This window comes from Equus przewalskii, chromosome 18 (genome assembly GCF_037783145.1).
Source record: "Equus przewalskii isolate Varuska chromosome 18, EquPr2, whole genome shotgun sequence".
Taxonomy (NCBI): Eukaryota; Metazoa; Chordata; class Mammalia; order Perissodactyla; family Equidae; genus Equus; species Equus przewalskii.
The window spans coordinates 46,705,937-46,725,646 of NC_091848.1; the positions used below are offsets into that span (position 1 = coordinate 46,705,937).

Genomic DNA, 19,710 nt, shown 5'->3' on the forward strand with positions numbered 1-19,710 from the left:
ATGATCCTCTGTGGCTTCAGCCATATTAAATTATGTTCAGATCCTTGAACCTGTTTTGGTTTCTTTAGTCTCTGGGCCACTGAACTTGCTATTCTTTCTTCCAATATCACTGCTCCACCCACACCCACAGCCTTCTTCTTTGCTGGATTCACTTCCACTTAAGTCCTGCATGAGGGCTTAGCTATCACTTTCTCTAGGAAGGCTCTCCTGTCCCACCCTCCCTCCCCCAGCTTGGGTTAGCTCCCCTCCCACATGCTTCCATTTCCTCATCTCAGTGTTCATCACAATTTACTGCAACTTCCTATTTACTGGACCCTATCTCTCGCTAGCCTTCAGTATCCATGAGGCTAGGACCTCCAGTAAAGACCAGAGTGCCCGGTTCATAGGAAGGATTCGATAAATGTTTTTGAGCTAAGGCTGAGGCCCACTTTTCAGAATTGTGAGTCAAAGTCAGGGAGAGATGAGAGGCCACAGTAATTGGGGTCAGGGCCCAGATGGCTGGGCAAGATTGACTTAAATTTCTCCTCTCAAGCCTGTCTTTTCGGATGTGGATGAGATTGAGGAACCTCGCTTGGAGGGCCCTGGAGGCTGGGATGCAGCAAGGACTGGTTCAGAATGCAGACGGGGACTCATTGAGACCAATTTGGTCCCAAAGTGGGGAGAAAAAAACCTCAGAAGATGCATTTCCTCCCTTGGATGCAATGAGGTCCAGCTTCAGCCTTGCTCTCCATATGTGGAAGTGGAGGTTGGGATGAGAATGGAATATGCTGTAAAGGCAGAAAACATGGATAAAGGGAAACTAACAGAACCTCCCTCTCTGGCCTCTAGACCCAGTTCTCAAGCCTCAACCTCTTTTATTCCTTGCTATTTTACTCATCCCAGCCTCTCCCACTCTTGTATATCTTGCGCCAAAGGTCCTTGCTCTTTCCTCCTGTGCCCAAACCCTACCCCCAGTATCAGCTTTCAAGCTGGCTCTTCCAGGGGAAGAGCCTCTTTAATTCATCCTGCCTTTGCAACATCAGTCCTTGCCTTCCAAGGGTTTATTGTAAGCATCTTCATTCCTCAGGCTGATCCACTTCCTAACAATGGACCTCACAGGGCCGTGGCATCTCTTCCTCTCCTCTTGAGCCAACTGATGAACAGCTTTCAGGCCCCTCAGATGCCCATCCTTCTGTGCCTCATGCTAGTTCTTCAGCTGGGGCTGGACTAGCCTCCAGGTGGAACTTTTATATCATTTTACTATATGCTTTTTTATTTTAACCAGTATGTGCCTTGTAGAATCAAGAGATTATGTGGGAGGGGGAGGGTGGATTCAGTCTGAATGAGATCCAGAGAACAGAGTGAGGAGCCCTGCACTTCACTGACTTGTCGTTCATGCACAAATATTTACTGAGAATCCACTAGATGTCAGTTTATTGGTCCATAAAAAAAATTATTTACAAAAAAGTATTAAAAATGATATAAACAATATTTAAAAATTAGTTGCCTACTACTATGCCAACTTAAATACTTTTCTATCTTCTCTAGCATCAAACATTTGAATACCTTGGCAGATGCTGCTGAAACCAGTGTGAGAACCTCAAGCCAGACTGGATCACCTCATGCTTACTTCACGGAGCAGAAAGCTGGCGCCCATCACCTGGTTCAGAGTTTCTTTCTCTACTTCTCTCATCCCTGAGGGCCACGAACCTTCACACTTCACTCTCTAACAATTTGTAGCCCGGGATTTCTTTTCAGAAGGTGAAAGGATCCCATGGGTAAGAAAAAGCTTACCAGTGGGCGAGGTACTGGATTTTGAAGGTTAATGACCTCTTACGAGGCAGACACAGAGGGAATAAAATTTACTGATGAGCCTCTCACAAAAAGGTGCATTTTGGAGGCTATTGAATGCCAGACCTAGATCTGGGATTGCTGGCAGTTATTAAGCATACTGTTTAGCACCTTTGTAATAATATGAGCACCAGCCTGGATTTAAGTGACACTCTTAAGCAAGCCTCAGAATCTCTCGAGCTGTACTGACAACTTCTGGGGAGCCTGAGACACACATCTCCCAGATCTATCAACCCTTTGTCATACTCTGCCTACCAAACATTCAAGTCCCTCAGGGACTCCTGCTTAAATGCGTACACCTTCTGGTACTAACAGGTATTGGGCTGTAGGCAACAGAGCCCAGGTAATGTACAACCCAGTAACATGTTGATAGTGCTTGGTCTTCCAGAGAAAATACAGGCTTAATTTAAAAGATGGAATTAAGTAGTGACATTTCTGGTACTGTCCTGGCTATCGAGAAATCTTTGACAATAGGGGAATTTGCTGGACAAGGGGACCTGCCCCCTCCATCAGGTTGCATCGGTGGCCTCCAGAAACTCTAGGGCCCTGGGCTACTGCAAACCTGTCCTTCTTCCAGTGGTTCTCAACCTCTTGTCCTGTGCTGACAACATCTGTCCATCAATGACAGTGGCTTCCAGAGGCAGGGACTCTTACTTGGGGTTAGGGAGTAGGAGGTGCACAGGTCAGAATCCCCTGGGAAAGCACTTTGAGCCCCTCTTCCATGGTGATTCTGTTGCCCCCCAATGTTGTGAGCCCACCATTTGATCATTACTACAGGGCCTAGGGCTCTGGAGTGTGGAACACCACAGACTTCTGAATCGGCCACGTGTCTTAGAGCTGTTTCTCCACCCAATTTGGACAGAAGTCTCCCAGACAGATGATGTCAGTGCAACTGGAGAGGAGACTTGTTAAAACTCGTGCTCTCACTGGCTGAGAAAACTTTTCCCGGAACCCTCAGGGGCTGTTGGTGGGAATGTAGACTGAAGCAGTCACTCTGGAGAGCAATTTGGCAGTACTTGGTGAAATTAAGTGCGCCTACGCCCTATGACCCAGCCATCCCTCTCTGGAGTCTACACCCCAAAGAAACTCTGGCACAGGTCCATTAGAGGATACGGAAGAGGGTATTCAGTGCAGCACTGGGTGTGGGAATAATAACGACGACGACGACGATGATGATGATGATGGCTAACATTTGCTGGATGCTTATGTGTGCTCAGCACATTACGTGTTCTTAATACTCTACATGATGCAGAGACTACGTGTATTAGAAATGAGAACACTGAGGTATGGGGAGGTTGATAGATGGGCTGAGTTCACACAGTTGGTAAATAGAAATGATGCCAGGCTGTCTGACTCCTGAGCATGCACTCCTAACTATTATGCTGTGTGGTCTACCATCACTACCATCGCTGTGTCCATCACTGGAGAATGAACAGGTGAATGTGAAGTATTGTTCCTCAACCACATGGAAAAAGTGTAGAGCTGAGTGAAAAAAGAAGTAAGAAAAAGAATGAGTTCCATAGTCTACTTTTATACACACACACACACACACACATATATATACATACATATTTAAAATGTATACAAAGACAATATAACATCATAAAATTTCAAGTGTATTAATATACACACATGTCCAAGCACATATTAGTATTGGGGCTGGGGCAAGGAGGAGCCAGGGATGAAGAGGAAATGTATAAAACAAAGTTAAAAAAAGGAGAAAAGGCCTTGCCCAGAATGGTGAGGATTGGGGGCCATGGATTGAGGACGTGCTTAACTTTGCTCTGTTTTCCTGAGCTTCGTACTTTCCCTCCATCATTCCCTTCATGAAACTAGATGCAAGGCTCCATCCCAGCTTTAGGGAGGCTCGAGAAGGCAAGCTCATCTTCATTCTCCTCCTCAGGGCTCCACCGGCGAGCAGCAGAGCCCTGCAACGTGTGCACATTCTACCCAGTGCTTTGCTCCACTTTAGCATGCAAGTTGATTTCCTCCCATTCTACAGATGAAAAGAAAAGCGGTTCAGAGAGGTAGTGACCATGCAAATTATCAGCGGAACTGCACTTGACCCAGGTCCCCAGCGTGGAGGTTCAATCTCGTGGCTTACAAAACATCTGTTGTAATGGTCTTGGCAACCACCAGTTTCCTCTGTAGAAACAGCCATTGTTTCCTAGAACCAGAGGAATTTCCCTGTATTGTTTGATGAAGACCTCACAGCAAGGACTATATGTTCAGGGGTGATAATAAAATTATTTTAATTAAGATTTTCTTAGGGTTATATAGGAATAGGGCTTATTGCAAACCTTTTGAGAAAATTATTTATTTGCATTTTATGCATCTCTGGTAGTGGCTGATCCTAACACCTGGGCATTATTTAGGACATGCCTGTACCTCCACGGCGTGCTTGTCTGTAAATGAGCCTCTCTGAGTCCGTTCTTGCCAGAGCATCTAGAAATGTGAATTCCAGCATTTCTAAATGAGTCAAATGTGGGCATAGCTCACATCATTGCATACCCTTGTTCCCTATACAGATGGAGAATTAATTCGTAGTTGATGTTGTAATCAGATAGACTTGAGGGAATGATTCAACAGGACGTTATTTGGCAAATGCACAATGATTATAAAATGCAAGTTGTTTCATTTGTCCTGTTTTAAGAGTCAGTGTAGCATGAGAATTCAGCTTCTTTCTACCCTGGCAGGTTTTTTTCTCACAACACTTATTTACAAGTTACCCACTGTCCATCTGACCCTGACAGAAGGTACAGCTCTGATTGGGGGACAAATTGACGATGAAACTGACTGGACGAAGGTCCTGGGGCTACACATACAGGACTGTGTGTCCAAACTGTGGTCGCTGGTCAGACTACACTCTTCCTAAATGATGTGAAGGGGCTGTATCAAGGTCCTAAGCAAAGGGTAAGTGAGGTTTGGAAAGGTAGAGGGGAGGAAGCAAGAAGGCAGAGTAGCAGCCCCCAGGTGGTGAAGTCAGGAATGAGGAAGAGGGTGAAGTGGGTGTGAGAGGAGAGGATGGTGAGGAATGAGACTGAGAAGGGGGTGCCTGGAGGGGAGAGGAGGGATAGCATAGGAGGGCGGGGGGCGCAGGCTGGCCTTGGACTATGAGACTTACAGGGGCACGGTTGAAAGTGGGTCTCATAGTAACTCCTATTGACTGTGGGTCTGAAAGACTGAGTTCGTGGAATTCTGGGAGAGGCTGTTTTGAAGGTGTGCTTTCAGCTGTCTTGAATCACAAGAGGCAGAAAGGGGTCTGCCAGGTGCCAGAGAAAATGTCCCTGGATGAGTTCTCAGGAGGCTCAGACATCAGGCGAGATGCTTCCCATGCTCAGAGCTCTCCTATCTTGAGCCGTGGCCCAGGCCATTCCTCTCACCTGGATGGTCTTCCTCTTTCCTCTCCAGCGGTCTAGACATTCGCTGTCCAAAACAGTGGCCACTAGCCACATATGCACCTGCAATGGAGCTGTACTGTAAGTGTAAAATAGTCACAGGATTTGAAACACTTAGTATTTAATTAATTCACCTCTTTCTTCTTTCTTATTCATATGTGGCTGCTAGATAATTTAAAATCACCTATGTGGCTCCCATTGCCTGTCTCCTGGACAGCCCTGGCCTAGATTTCACACATCCTCCAAGAACTTGCACAACATAGTGGCCAAGTTTCCATGCTCTGGAGCCAGGTTGCCCAAAGTTCAAATCCAAGATTCAGATCTTGCCACTTCACAGCAGGTGACTGGAGGGCAGTACCTAATCTCTCCATGCCTCAGTTTTCATCTAACAACAGTACCTGCCTCTTGGGAAGGCCCAGGTCCAGATGCAGTCTCTGCTGCCTCCTTGAGGCTTTCTGCTGCATCCTGCTGCGTGACTCCTCCTTCCAGCAGGACACATGGCCTGCGGCTCTCTTTTGGCCCTGAGCCTACATGGGCTCAAGATGTGGTTTCATTAATTCATGGAATTTCTCACAGAGTTGCGCCTGATTAACTCTTCATTGCCCACCTGATCTTTCTGCCAATGCCTGGGCATCATGGAAGGGATGATGTGCCCCCTTTCAGAAAGGCCGCAGAGTTCTAGTCATCTGGCAAAGTGAGCCTGCACACACTGTGCCACATCTCAGAGGTCACAGAAATGTGCTCCTCTTTGAGGGGTGAGGTGGGAGTCAGGAGCAAGTTCTGCTTGGTTTATAGGTAAACTTGTTTTTTATTGACCCGTAAGACATTTGGAAAAATAAAAAATACATAAATGGACAAATCGATAAGTTTTTAAAAGGTGAAAATTTTGTAACCTTCATAAAATCAAGAAATAGAACATGAAAATCATTCTAGAAGTCGTCCTTGTGTCCCTCCCAGTCACCTCCCCCTCCCCCAGACATAACCACTATCTTGCTATCGATCACCATAGATTGTTCTGGCCATTTCAGCTTCATGTAAATGAAATCATACTGTTGCATCGGCTTCTTTTACTTGACAGTATGTTTGTGAGATTCATCCGTGTTGTTATGTTAGCAGTTGTCTGTTCATTTTCACTGCTGAATAATATTCCATTTTAATAAATTTCTCACAATTTTCTTAATCATTGTATCTTTAATGGATATTCAGACTGTTTTCAGTTTGAAGCTATTGCAAACAATGCTGCTATGACTATTCTTGTGCACCAAAGAGTGGAATTTTGGGGTTATAGGATATAAATATATACAGCTACCGTAGATACTTCTAAACCCATTTCCAAAGTGTTTGTACCAATTTCCACTCCCAACAGCAATGCGTGAGAGTTCCAGATGTTACATATCTTTGCGAACACCATTTTTTTCCCATTCTGAGGGCAAGGAATGGTTTTAATGTGCATTTCCCCCATGAGTAACTTCCTTTTCATACGCTTATTGGCCATTTGGATATCTTCTTTGTGAAGTTCAAGTCTTTTGCTACTTGCCCCTCCCCCATTAAAATTTTGTTTATTTGGGTTGACTGTCTTTTTCTTATTGACATATATGATTTCTTTAAATACTTTTTATCTAAATCTTTTGTTGGATACATCAGTTGCAAATATCTTTTCCCGGTCTGTGGCTTGTATTTTCACTCTCTTAAATGTATTTTTTTATGAGCAGTTCTTAAATTTAATGAAGTCTAACCAATCTTTTCCTCTAAGAGTTATTTCCATAATCTGTTTAAGAAATCTTTGCTTACCTGATACAGCCAATTTAATGTTCATAAATTTCATCAACCCATGCCACAGTGCTGAAGACTGAGAACGAACAAGAATTTGTTATATTTACAACCCTGATAAACCATTTGACACACTAAACCACTTGTGTTTTCCTTCTGAATGGCATACCTTTGTAACCACGGGCTCATTTAGAGCCAGCTTGAAGAGACCCCCATCTCTTATCAACAAAACGATTGTGGATTGTCTTTCAGAAAACTTGTCAAGTCACGTAGCCAGAGCATCTGCAGAAGAGGAAATCTTGACCTGAAATGACCACAGAACCAAAGATCTATCTTCCTTCCCACAGAACCCAAGGACTGGGGCACGACTGGAACTTGAAAGTCAGACGCTTATTAGAAGCGAGAGGTCCCTCATTTCGGAAGATCTGGTGTTAAAGTTCCTTCCTCATCTCATCAAAAATGTTTAGAACTCTATCATGGAAGTTTAGAACCTCATCATCAATGTTTAAAACCTTACCATAGATGCTTGGAGCCCACCAGTCAAAACCTGTCCTGCCAACATTTCCGCGTGCCAGCCTGTTCTCTGTAATCTCTTAAATTTCACCCCAAATCCTGAATTGAGGAGACAAATCTGAAGGCACAAGCCCCCTTTCTCCCTGCAGGTTGAGCTCACAGAATAAAGCTGATCTCTTTTCCCAAAGGCTGATGCCATAATTAATTGGCCATTTATGTGCACCGGGCAAGTGAACCCCAATTTTGTGTGGTAACAAGTTCTGTCCCTTGAGTCATATTCCTTCCCTCCCCACTCCCTCAGACCTCACACTTGGATTCAAATACTCACTCTGTGGTCTTTCCTTCTTTGTCCTTCCCATCCTCTTGGCACCCACACACCTCACTCCTGGGCTTCCTTTATGTTCTATATCAAACATTCATGAAGCTCTCCTTCATACTTAATACAGTAGTGACAAAAATTACTAAGTTTTAGCACAGCGCTCAGTGTTTTCCATGACTTCTCTCATTTGGTCTCATGAAAGACTCATTGGAACCTACTAACACCTTCTTAGATGAAAAAAGTGAGGTTTAGGGAGATCAAAGTCTCTAGCCAGAAAGCTAAAGAGCCAACATTCAAACTGAAGTCTACCTGACCCTAGCCTTTCACATCATACTGGCCCTTGTAGCCCTTAGGTTAGCTTTTTAACTCTGGTGGGGGCCCCACACCTTCTGTCTAGGAGAGAAAGGCTATTTAAAATTGCTTTCTGATTGACCAGTCAACTTTTGGTCCAGAAGTTCAACAGCCTCCAGTCCAAGAGGAGCTCTTCATTTTCACTTTAGCCCATGGTGGAGGTGATCAGGCCCTTCCCTTTGCAGGATCCTCATACCTCAACACACCCCCTTTTCCTTCCTCCTGCCCCACCGCCTTGAACCTGTGAGGTCAGCTGCAGCTGCTTCCTGCCTGGCCACAGCTCTCTGCATACCACAGGGTGTGGCCCCGGGGCAAAGGCAGAAGGGTCCTCATGAGTCAAACCTCATGGGGAACTGCAAACAAGGGCTCAGAGAGAGCCTGGGGAAGGCTCTCTGAGGCGGCTTGGGGAGCCAGGGATGAGAAGACATTCTTTTAAAATGATCCTTTCATAACATAAAAGCATTTTAATTGCTATTGCACAAAGGGAGGTGCACAGGCCACACGCCTGGTTTCCTGCAGTCCAGTCCAGACCAAAAGACACGGATAAAAGAAGGAGGTTTCTAAGAAAAGCAATCTTGCATTTGTCCTGAACTTTCCACTTTTATATGCTTTTATGCCATTACCTCGTCTGATCCTTAGAAGCATCCTTGTGAAAAGGAGAAGGCAGGTGCAGAGGGTCTGTTTTATTGTTGTACAAGCTGACATCTAGAAAGGCCAAATAACTTGCCTAAATTAGCCCAGGAATGGCAACAGCCCCAACTGGTCTTCAAGTTTCCATATTTCTAGTCCAGTGCTTTTCCTATTGGATCTGGCTACCTCTGTAACAAGGCTCACTACCATTTAAATCGATGCCTCCTGATAACTCTTCAAGCTCCAGGCATTTTGCTGTAAGTTAAGGGACATGCAGAGACATTGGCAGCCTGGCAGCCCCTTCATGCCCCAGGATAGGAGCACTAACCATTAAACATGCTATAAGGCAGACCAAAATTAAGGTAAAGAGTTGTAGAAATTAAACTTTCAGAGGGTAACAGAAGACTCAAGGTCATTGAAGGAGGTTTCCCAGGTGAAGTGACCTGAACAGCTACCTTGTGCAGGTAACTGTTACAGGAAAGTGTCCTAAGGTGGGGGGGAGGGGAGTGATGGCAGGAGAGAAGCTCGAAGAACAGGGAGGAGGCTGCCTCGTAGCCCGGTAGGGAGAAGAAGGGGGCTGGGAAAGGGCTGGGCATCCCTTACCCCACTGAGGGCCTGGACAGCCCTGGCAGCTGAGGAGACCGGGGAGCTGCTGTGACCTCTCACCACGCTGCTGGCGGCAGCATCTCCACGGCTGAGTGCTTGTCAGTTTCCTTCCCGCAACACTCTCAACCTCATTCTCACACTCTCTCTGTGGGGTTTCATGTTGGCACGGAAGATGAGAAAATGTCAAGTGTACCCAACTGAGGGGAGTTAGAAGAGACGCTTGTGGCTTTAGCTCAGCTGTCTCTACCGCAGCCTTCCTAAGGTACAGTACTGCCTGAGCTCAGATGCAGGATGAAGGAAATGTACACACACTCCCATGCAATTTAGAGAGAACTGAGCAGTGGATGTGCTTTAAGTGGACACACCTTAGGAAAGAGGACACATCTTAGGAAAGACCTTTGCAACATCTGTACAACAAGTGATAAAGGGGACTAAGAACACAAAACTTTGGGTTTTCTCATATTGGAATTATAACTGCTTATCATCTAACCTAAATCTTGGGATTCTGTCCATGTATGTTATTATTAATCTAAATACTCCAAAGCAGAAACTCTAAAATAGGAAGCTGTGTAAAAAACAGGATGGTTGATCGCTCCTTCATTAACGGCTTGTACCCATCTCAGGAAAAAAACAGAAGTCTTTGATTGTTCTTGATCCTTTTCCTGTGGGCATCCACTTGGATGGATATTTTCCAAAGAGATTCCCTCAGATCAAGGGCGGAGTTTATGACATTCACGCCAGGGGCAGCAAATGGGGAGTTTTAAGACATCTAGGAGAGTGGTGCTAGGGGTAGGCATATGCGTATGTAGGGAGTGGTATGGTGAGGTGTGGATGTGAGTTTGGCAGAACTGTGAAGGACTTGTCTAATTTTGGTATCTGCCCAAGAACCCATCTTTCGCCAACAATGCCTTGCTTGCTCTTCCCAACTTGTCTCTTTCAAGCCTCTAGTATCACTCCACTCTCACCCTGGACCAGGTTCTTATAACAAGCGTTTTTAAACATTTCCGATGGGGCCATGGAAAAAATGTTTTACCTTACAAAGAAAACATTTTTTTAAAAGTTCTTGAAACAATATTTACCTATACCACCTTTTTTATACTTTGACATTTTCTGTTTTATTCTGTTCTTTCATTTTAAAAATGCATGCTGAACTCCACCTACCAAACCAATTTTCACAACCCATGGCTTTTCATGAAGTGTTATGTCATCTCATCCCAGGAAAGGTGTTGACAGGAAGGTCAATTGTTGTTTTGCTTTGCTTTGGTTTTTGGTAAGGTCACTCCTTGAGCTTTTCGGGTTTTATCTGTGAGCTCCATAAGGTCCTGTCAGCAGCCTCAGTAAAGGACTGAGATCCTGTGTAGACCCTCAATTTCCTCCCACCTGGGAGGGTGCTCCCCAGGACTCTTGTGTGCTGCCCTGCTAGGTGTGTGAGAGGGACTTGAGGAGCAGTGGACGCTCTTCCAAAGCACATGGAAGTCAGACAAGAGGGTGCAATGGGCATGAGATGCTGTAGCTTTTCCAATATTTGAATTCTGAATTACTTTATCATGTTGACATAATCCCATAGTAAGTTCTTTGAAACGCAGCATCAACGTGACTTATCACAGCCATTTTTATTTTAACGTTCGTTTATTTCAAGAACGAATAAGAAGGGCTTGCAGGCTCAAGTTCATGGTTTGCCCACCTTCTTTCTCGATGGAGAGTGAGGCATCATTGATGTGGCTGAGGCTTGAAGGTAGGGACTGGAGTTATCTTGGGAAGGGTTAAAGGAGGGGTTCTAGGGGAGGAAGGAAGAGCTGCAATGGGAGGAGTCATGGCAATAGGTAAAAAGAAGGCTGTAATGGGAACGCCTAGTGAGGAAGGCGGGAATGTGGAAATCAGCTCATAACAATGAAAAATAAACAAGCCAAAACAGGAATGTTAAAGACACCTAAACATTGATCCTAAAGCAGTGCCACATATGAAAAAGAAAAAGGAGTATTCCTCTCTGGTGGCTCTGATATGTAAAAAAGGTCAGGGCCTTTTTTTTTGGTTCAACTTCCACTTATTAAGCATCTGCTCAAATTGAAAGGGTTTGCCCAAGGTCACACAAGTTAGAACTGGAATTAAACCAGATCTTTGTGATGCCAAAGGCCACGTCCTTTTCACGAAATCCCACTGACTCCAAAAATGATTTCCACTCTAGTAGGACTGTAGGTGGGTGTATTTTATGGGATTTTTTCCTCCTTCCTATTTTATATTTTTCAATTTTTTCTAATGATCTTGAATTGCTTTTATAATGTAAACACAGTATACTGTTTTTTAAAAATGGTACCCATAAGACAATTATTTCCAGTCCAAGAAGGAAACAACACTCCAACTATCTCAAACTATTTTGCCAGTGCTGGTTTACTCTATCCGTAAATATTTTTTCAGATTGGAATGCATTTTGTATCTGAGAAGTTTCTTTCTCTAATAACCACCTTCATTTGGTTGTATTGGAGCCATCTTTTTAGGCTCAGTTCCATTTTCTTTCTTTTCTGTTTTAGGCAAAACACAGCTGAACTTTCTAGCTCCTTTTTTTTTCTTTTTCTTTTGGCTTGACATAAATTTCCCCGTGGAAGAAAGTGACTAGAGTGAAAGACTCTTAATTACTGAGGTCAAAGAATGGTCAAAAGAGCAGTGACTGAGGAGTTCTGAACTTTGAAAGCCTGTGTCCATAGGGCAGCTTCCCCTTTGTAATAAAAGGGTGCTATAAGAAAGTGGATCCAAGTAAGTTCAGGAAGAGGGCTGTGAAAACAGAGAAGTTGAGCTTGACCTCAAAACTTGCCTCCTTCACAAGTTTTTTTTTAGCTGGCCCCAGCTCTGGGCCACTTTTCTCATTGCTATCATCTTCACATGTGAATTGAGCAATCATAACTTCATGTTATTTGGATCCAAAGCTTCTCCAAGAAGACACTTGCCTGGACTCTTTAACACTCCCACTCTGAGACAGACTCACTAACGTGAACACACAGCGGGGAAGGAAAGCAAATATGCCTGAACCAAACTGGCTCCTCGGGGCATGCTAACCTGGTCAAATGAAACCACTGTCTCCTACCCCTCTCTACTGCTCCTCCAACCTTGTTTGTACTTTATAACTTGCTTTTTTTTCAAGTTTTATTCTGTATATGCTAGTTCGACCCTCAAGTTTCAATAGGAAGAGAAACGTTGATCGCCTTATTTCAATCTTTTGCTAAATGATTTTTGGCATCAAGAAGGGACCGACAAAGGAGAGCATTTGCGGCCCAAGGCTTACTGGTTTCCCCACAGACAAAGAGATTGAAAGTAAAGGCCTCAGCAGGTCTAAGGAACACAACTTTGGTGGACTAAATAACCAAATCTGAGGGCACAAAGCAACTAGAAAGTATCCCAAGAAAACTAAGCATTTGGGCACATGCGTTACCAAATTTTATTAAGCAAATACCAAAGCTTCAGTGCCACATGCATAAGAAATACTACTGTAGCTGCAGGTACAATGAAGGGTCTGGAGTGCACCCTAGAAGGGGAAAGTGGTCAGGGTCGGGGTAAGTCTTCCATATTCTTGTGACCTTGGGGATAAACAAATCTAAGCAAAGAACTCTCCAGGTGACAACTTAGAAGCTTTCTGTAATCTGACAGAAGGCCAAAGAAGAATTATGAGGGAGCTGGGAAGCACATAGGGAGACTCACATTGCGGGGAAGAAATGCATTGCTGGAGAAGGAGAAGGAACCACAAGGCAGCTTCCATCTGATGTAACGTCAGACTGGAGTTCCCACAGAAAACCACTCTTAAAGGGTATAATCAGCTAGTGGGTTCATGGCCTTGGGATCAAGTACAACCAACTAATTAAGCATGGATGTGGACCAAAGGAATTCTGGTCATGACAACAGTAGGGAGAATCAACCAGGACAGCATCCTTCTCTTGTGTCTGGAAATGCCATTTTAAGTTAGAATCTCAATTAAGTTGCTTCTGGTGGCGCCTCCATCCCAATTCCTTTCTCTGAAACACCTGGCCCTGGCTGGCTGCTTTGGCAAGTTGGGCCTTTAAACAGGCCAGACATTTACCCAGTTCAAAAGGTTCTCTTCCCTTCCCTTCTCTTCCCTTTCTTTCTTTCCCCTCCTTCCCCTTCCTACCTTCCCCTCCCCTCCTTTTCCCTCTCCTCCCCTCCTCTTCTTTTCCTCTCCTCTCCTTGCCTCTTCTCTTCTCTCGTCTTCCTCTCTCCTATTGGGAAGCCCAAACCAAGAAGTCCTGAGCTCTGATTTCACTTGTGGCCTACATGAGCAGAATGGTGCTAGAACATAATGTTTTGCTCAAGTCTTGCTTTTAAGCTTTACTATTCTAGAATTATAGAGGGTTAAACCTTTTCTAGTATTTCTTGCAAACTAGAGGAAAATGCATCCTTTATAAAAGGTATAAAGTATTATTTCTCATTTTCTGTTCATATAAACACTCTTTCAGAAGTTGTTACATTAAGAAAACATTGAACAACATCTCTTTATAAAATGGCACAGTCTTTCTGAGCTGAGGGTTCAGAATAATAGGAAGAAATATACGCCAAGTGCCATATCTGTGGTAACGGAATGCAATATGGAGTGCAATTAAAAGCATTTAGCAGTTTTTTATTTTTAAACACAATTCATTCAGTGACCTTAATTCTTGTAAATTCTGGTGTTGTAGGGTCTTGGCTTAGTGGATTAGTCCTGAAATCCATTTTGACAGGATATGATAGTGTCGTGGGGCAGTCTCCGAACTAGAACAGGATGTGGAGGTTACGCGAACTGGTCCTTGCTTCTAGGAGCTCCTTAGTTAGCTCCACAGGAAAAAAGATCAGAGGTGGTAATTTTTCTATAGGGCTCATTTATTGAGTCCCACTTTTGGATTCTTCATTGCCTTTTGGGAATTACTTAGGATGTTGATTACATGATACATTGAAAGGTTTTTATGAGATCCACATTCACTTTAAAGAGTATCTGGCCACAGGAATCAAAGAGAGATGAAATTGGCCAAAGTTCGGATACACACCACAAAGAATCTTTTCAAAAGGTCAAGTTGACACATCTCAACTCTGCTAGCTTCCTGTAATGTTATCTTCCTTACTGTGAGTCCACACCAAAGGCAAAGGAAATGATGGCATTTCCTTTAACTGTGAGGAACTGTGAAATTTTAGAGGAGACTTTTTCTGTTGTCAAAATTACTCATACATGCTAAGTATATCTCCAAGAGGATGATGGTATACTGTCTGCTGCTGTACTTGTACCTCACCAGGGGCCTGGATCAATTACTTGTGAACCTGTTAGTAGATTACAGTTAGGTGGCTAGTAGGGTGCCATTGTTTTTATGTCACCAGCTCCTAGCTCAATTCTTTTTGTGTGGTAGAAACTCCATAATCATTTTCTTACTTAAATTAATGGTGGACTCTGGTAGTATACTCAGCTTCAGCATGTAGCCAACCCAAGATGACTCAAATAAATCCAAAGGAAGAGGACATGGGGAATCTCTAGTGGGGTGAATGGTGGCCGCCCCAAAAAGATATGTCTACATCTTAATCCCCGGAATCTGTGAATGAACTTTATTTGGAAAAAGGGTCTTTGCACATGTAATTGAATTAAGGATCTTGACACGATATCATTCTGAATTATCCAGGTGGGCCCCAAATCCAATAGCAAGTGTCGTATAAGAGACACACAGAGGACAGACACACACAGAGGAGAAGGTGATGTGAAGATGGAGGCAGAGGTTGGAGTGATGATTCTATAAGTCAAGAAACACTAATAATTGCTGACAGCCGCCACGAGGTAAAAGAGAGTGTGGAACTGCTTCTCCCTCAGAGCCTCCAGGAGAACCAACACTGCTAACACTTTGATTTTAGACTTCTAGCCTCCAGAACTGTGAGAGAATGAATTCCCGTTCTTTAAGCCACCAAGTTTGTGATAATTTTTTATGGCAGCCACAGGAAACTAATACAAGACCTATGGGAAGTCCAGAGAAAGCAGAGTATCTACTTTTCAGAGGTTGAACATCCCCAGGGAACTGACAGTTCCCATTCCATACTATGGTTGGGTGGACAGGCCAAACGTGGGCGGGCCCCGTATCTCACCCTGCGCGCTGTAGTCTACAGTGAAGTTCACTCAACCAGGACTTCCTGCTTCAGAATTCTGGTCCAACTTCACTTTGGGCAAGTTACTCTTTCTCACTGGACTTCAATTTCCGTGTTACAAAATGGAGGCGCTCTCATAGTGCATCCCATTTACCTCACAGAAATGTCTGAGGCAGGGTGGAGGGGAGTGAGTTTCTAGAAGGGGCATATGTGAGAGAGAATAACTTGAGTAGCTCAATTTGAAGCCTGGCCAGTAAAGCGCTGACCTGCACAAGATGTTTAGATTTAGTAATACCCTCCTACCAGAGGATTTGTGGCTCCTATGTAATTTTGGAGAGGGGGCACTTGATCACTTATTTTCCAGACAGATCCAGACCAAAGCTTATATATCATTACATTTATTTGAGGAATTAACAGTCTTTAGCTGACAACACAGCTGTGTCAGCTAGAATGCCTGCAGCTGAGTCAATATAAATTGTAACCAAAAATATTGTAAGCCAGAAAAATTGTCTACCCTGAAAGAACATCAGTCCCAAGAGAGGCCACCTGGGGCCTGAGTTTTCACATGGAAGCTTAGAGCTGCCCCCTGGGCCCATCTTTGCTATTCCACAGCCAGCTTGGGCCCCGGCAGTCCCTGTGTGAAGTGACAGGGATGCTGCAGAGCCTTCCCTCACTCATCTTAAAGTGTGGGGCACTGGAGCACCCAGGACAGGTGCGGGAGGGCCCACAGCAGAAGATGATCCTGAGTCCTTGTGAGAACTCTGTTCTGGCCCTTGTCCGGGTGCCAAGGAGTTGTTAAGGTGGACTGAACAGCACTTCCTTGATCTCAGTTTATGCAGAGTCTGTTAACAGAATTTAGGTTTCTGAAGGATATGCTCCACAGAGCATCCACGGCAAATATACAGAGGTCTGTGAAACAGGCCAAGCTTCTTCCACACAGCTCCTCCCAGGCTAGGATCTACCATCTGGTAGTCTGGGTTGGAATCCTGGCTCTGTCTGTATTCACTGTGGGATATTACTTTTCAAAGTCTCAGTTTTCTCACTTGTAAAATAATATCATCTAACACACAGTTTTGTTGTAAAAATTGACTCTGATACTATAGATGAGTGGCTTAGCACTGGAAATAAAGGCATAGGGCACAGTAAGTACTTAAGAAAATTGGCTTAAAAAGAAGCCTGATTTCTGTGCCCTTTCTTTTTTCCTTTCAGTGTCTTTCTAATTGGCTTGTTGTCCACATCTTCCAACACACACATTTCTGATATCCCCACACTTATTTCCCCTAACTAACACCATTGCATACCTCAGACAAAGAAGTAAAATACCTTTTGTTTCTTTATTTCCTCTGCAGGAGACATTGTCGAGGCTCTCCCTACATCTCTTCAGCATTCATCCTTCCTCTGCGTGCTGACATCTTAGTACTGCAAGAACATGCTCAGCCTGGCAGGAGGGACAGACCAAGAATGTCAGGGAGTTAATGACCCCGGGAACAGCCCTGGGCAACTAATGGGAGGTACTGGATAAGGTTAATGGTCTAAATGTTCCAGGAAAAAGGAAGAGATGGACAGAATAGATTTTAAAAAGCAAGACCATGTTACATGTTTCTGATAAGAAAGATGCTTAAAATATAAACACAGAGAGGTCAAAAGTAAATAGTTGGAAAAAGATAAACCATGCAAAGAGTAAGCATAAGAAAGCTGGAGTGGCTATGTTAATGCCAGAGAATAAAAAAGACTTCAAAGCAAAGAGTGCTGCCAGTAATAAAGAAGGACACTCCGTAATAATCAAAAGGACAATTCACCAGAAAGATATAACAGTTATAAATGTGCATACAACTAATAACAGAGCCTTAAAATGCATGAAGTAAATATTGAGAGATGGAAAGGAGACATAGCTCAACACATAGTAGAAAATGTCAACTCCCCTCCATCAGCAATTGTTAGGGACACAAGACCAAAAAAAAAAAAAATCAATGAAGACATGGAAGATCATAAAAACGCTATAAACCAACTAGACCTAATTGACATTTACAAAGCAATACAATTAACTGCAACATATATATTACTTCCAAGTACACCTGGAACATCACTAAGAGAAATTTGGAAAGATCTAAATAAGTGGAAATGTATACCATGATTATGGGCTAGAATATTTGATATCAAGATTACATATTTCCCCAGATTTGTCAATGAAATACCAATAAAAATTCCAGCAAACTTTTTTGTAGGAATTGGAGAGCTGATTCAAAATTATATATGGAAGTGCTAAGGAATGAAAATAACTGAAGTAATTTATAAAAAGAGAGAACAAAGTTGGGGATGCATCCTATTTGATTTCAACACTTATTATAAAGCTACAGTATTCAAGACCATTTGGCATTGACAAAAAGATTATATATATATGGAACAGAATAGTCTAGAAATAGACCCACACATATATAGTCAACTGCTTTATTACAAAGGTGCCAAGGTAATTTAGTGAGAAAAAGAGTCTTTTCAAAAAGTTGGTGCTGGATATCAGTATGAGAAAAATTAATAAACTTCATCCCTTTCCTCACAACATATACAAAATAAACCTGAATGATCAAACCTGAAATGGATCAAAGGCCTAAATACAAAATCTAAAATTATAAAACATCGGAAAGAAGGATGGGAGGAAATTTTTACTAACTTGGGGTAGGCAAAGATTTCTCAGATAGATTGCAAAGAGCACAAATTATAAAAGAAAACATTTATAAAATTGGACTTCATCAAAATTAAAACATTTGTTTTTTAAATTGGATAAATGTTTGCAAGATGTCTCTAACAAAGGACTTGTTTCCAAAAGGTATAATCTGAGCTATTTTTACTCACAATACTTCTGACACAAAATGTGTGGGTTTTTTCCACACCAACAACCAGTTCTCCAACCCTTTGGGCACCAACTGTGTGTCCTCAATCCAATTCTGACACTAACTACCCAGAGCTGGTGCCAGATTCCACAGATTTAAGGGCTCAGTCCACAAGACTGCCCTAACTTCAGATGCCAGTCACAAGTCCAGGTTCCCACTTGTACTTCTCAACAGCTGGCTATAAATTAGGGGTTCCCATAGCTCACAGAACTCAGGAAAGTGTTTTACTTACCATCACTGCTTTGTTATAAATGATACAACGCAGAAACAGCCAAAGGGAGAAGACACATAGGGTAAGGTATTGGGGGGTGGGGAGTGGGCAGCAACAGAGCTTCCATGCCCGCTCTGTGCACGCCACTCTCCCGCGACCTCGATTCATTTACCAACCTGGGAGTTGTCCCAATCCCATGGTTTAGGGATTTTTATGGAGGTTTCATTATGTAACATGATTGATTGACTCATTGGCCACAGTGATTAACTCTATATCCAGCCCCTCTCCCCTCCCAGGAGGTTAGGAGGTGGGCTGTAAGTTCTGACCCTCTAATTGTGCATTGATCTTTTTGGTAACTAGACCCCATTCTGAAACTATCTAGGGGCCCCCTGCCTCCAGTCATGCCACTGGCATACAAAAGACACTCTTACCACTCCAGAAATTCCAAGGGATTTAGGAGCTGTGTGCCAGGACCTAGGACAAAGACCAAATGTTTACGCTGTTTTATATCACATGTAAAAACTCTTAAAACATAATAATAAGAAGAAAAGCAACTTGCCCAATGTGAAAATAGGCAAAAGATTTAGACAGGCACTTCACATAAGAAGATATATGAATGACAAACAAACAGGTAAATAGGTTCAATGTCACTAGTCATCAGGGAAATGCAAACTAAGACCACTACACACTTATTAGAATGGCTAAAATTAAAATAACTGACCAACCAAGTTTTCATAAAGATGTGCACTATAGGGGAGAAAGACAATTCCTCTACCGTCTAGGTCCTTCTGGCTGGCCTAAGAATTAAATTGACAGGAGACTGAATAAGATAAGAAAATCAAACAAAGTTTTGTAACATGTATACACCGGAGAAACTCAAGAAAGATGAGTAACTCAGCAAGAATGGCCAAAGCTGGCACTCTAAATAGCATTTTCAGCTAAAGACAAAGGAGAATGTTGGGGGTAGTGGTTTGGAACTTCAAAGGGGAGGAAGGTAATTCACATGAAAAAGGAAAAGCAAATGTTTGGTAGACAGAATTTTGATAAGAGTAGGCTTAGCAAGGACCTTACAGTCTACCAATACCCAGAGTTATC

The 19,710-nt window shown here is 43.2% G+C and overlaps 1 long non-coding RNA gene across 4 annotated transcripts; it reads right to left on the reverse strand.

Moving 5' to 3' along the window:
- Window positions 1-3,425: 3,425 nt before the first annotated feature.
- Window positions 3,426-17,499, reverse strand: LOC139076918 (uncharacterized). Of its 4 annotated transcripts, none has more exons than XR_011528972.1 (3): window positions 16,840-17,237; window positions 5,214-7,302; window positions 3,426-3,826 (listed from the first exon to the last, which is right to left on the reverse strand). It is a non-coding gene; the product is annotated as an uncharacterized lncRNA (long non-coding RNA). The 4 variants fall into 4 exon arrangements; XR_011528971.1 differs by having other exon boundaries at window positions 4,955-7,302; XR_011528969.1 differs by having other exon boundaries at window positions 3,426-7,302; window positions 16,840-17,499.
- Window positions 17,500-19,710: the final 2,211 nt, after the last annotated feature.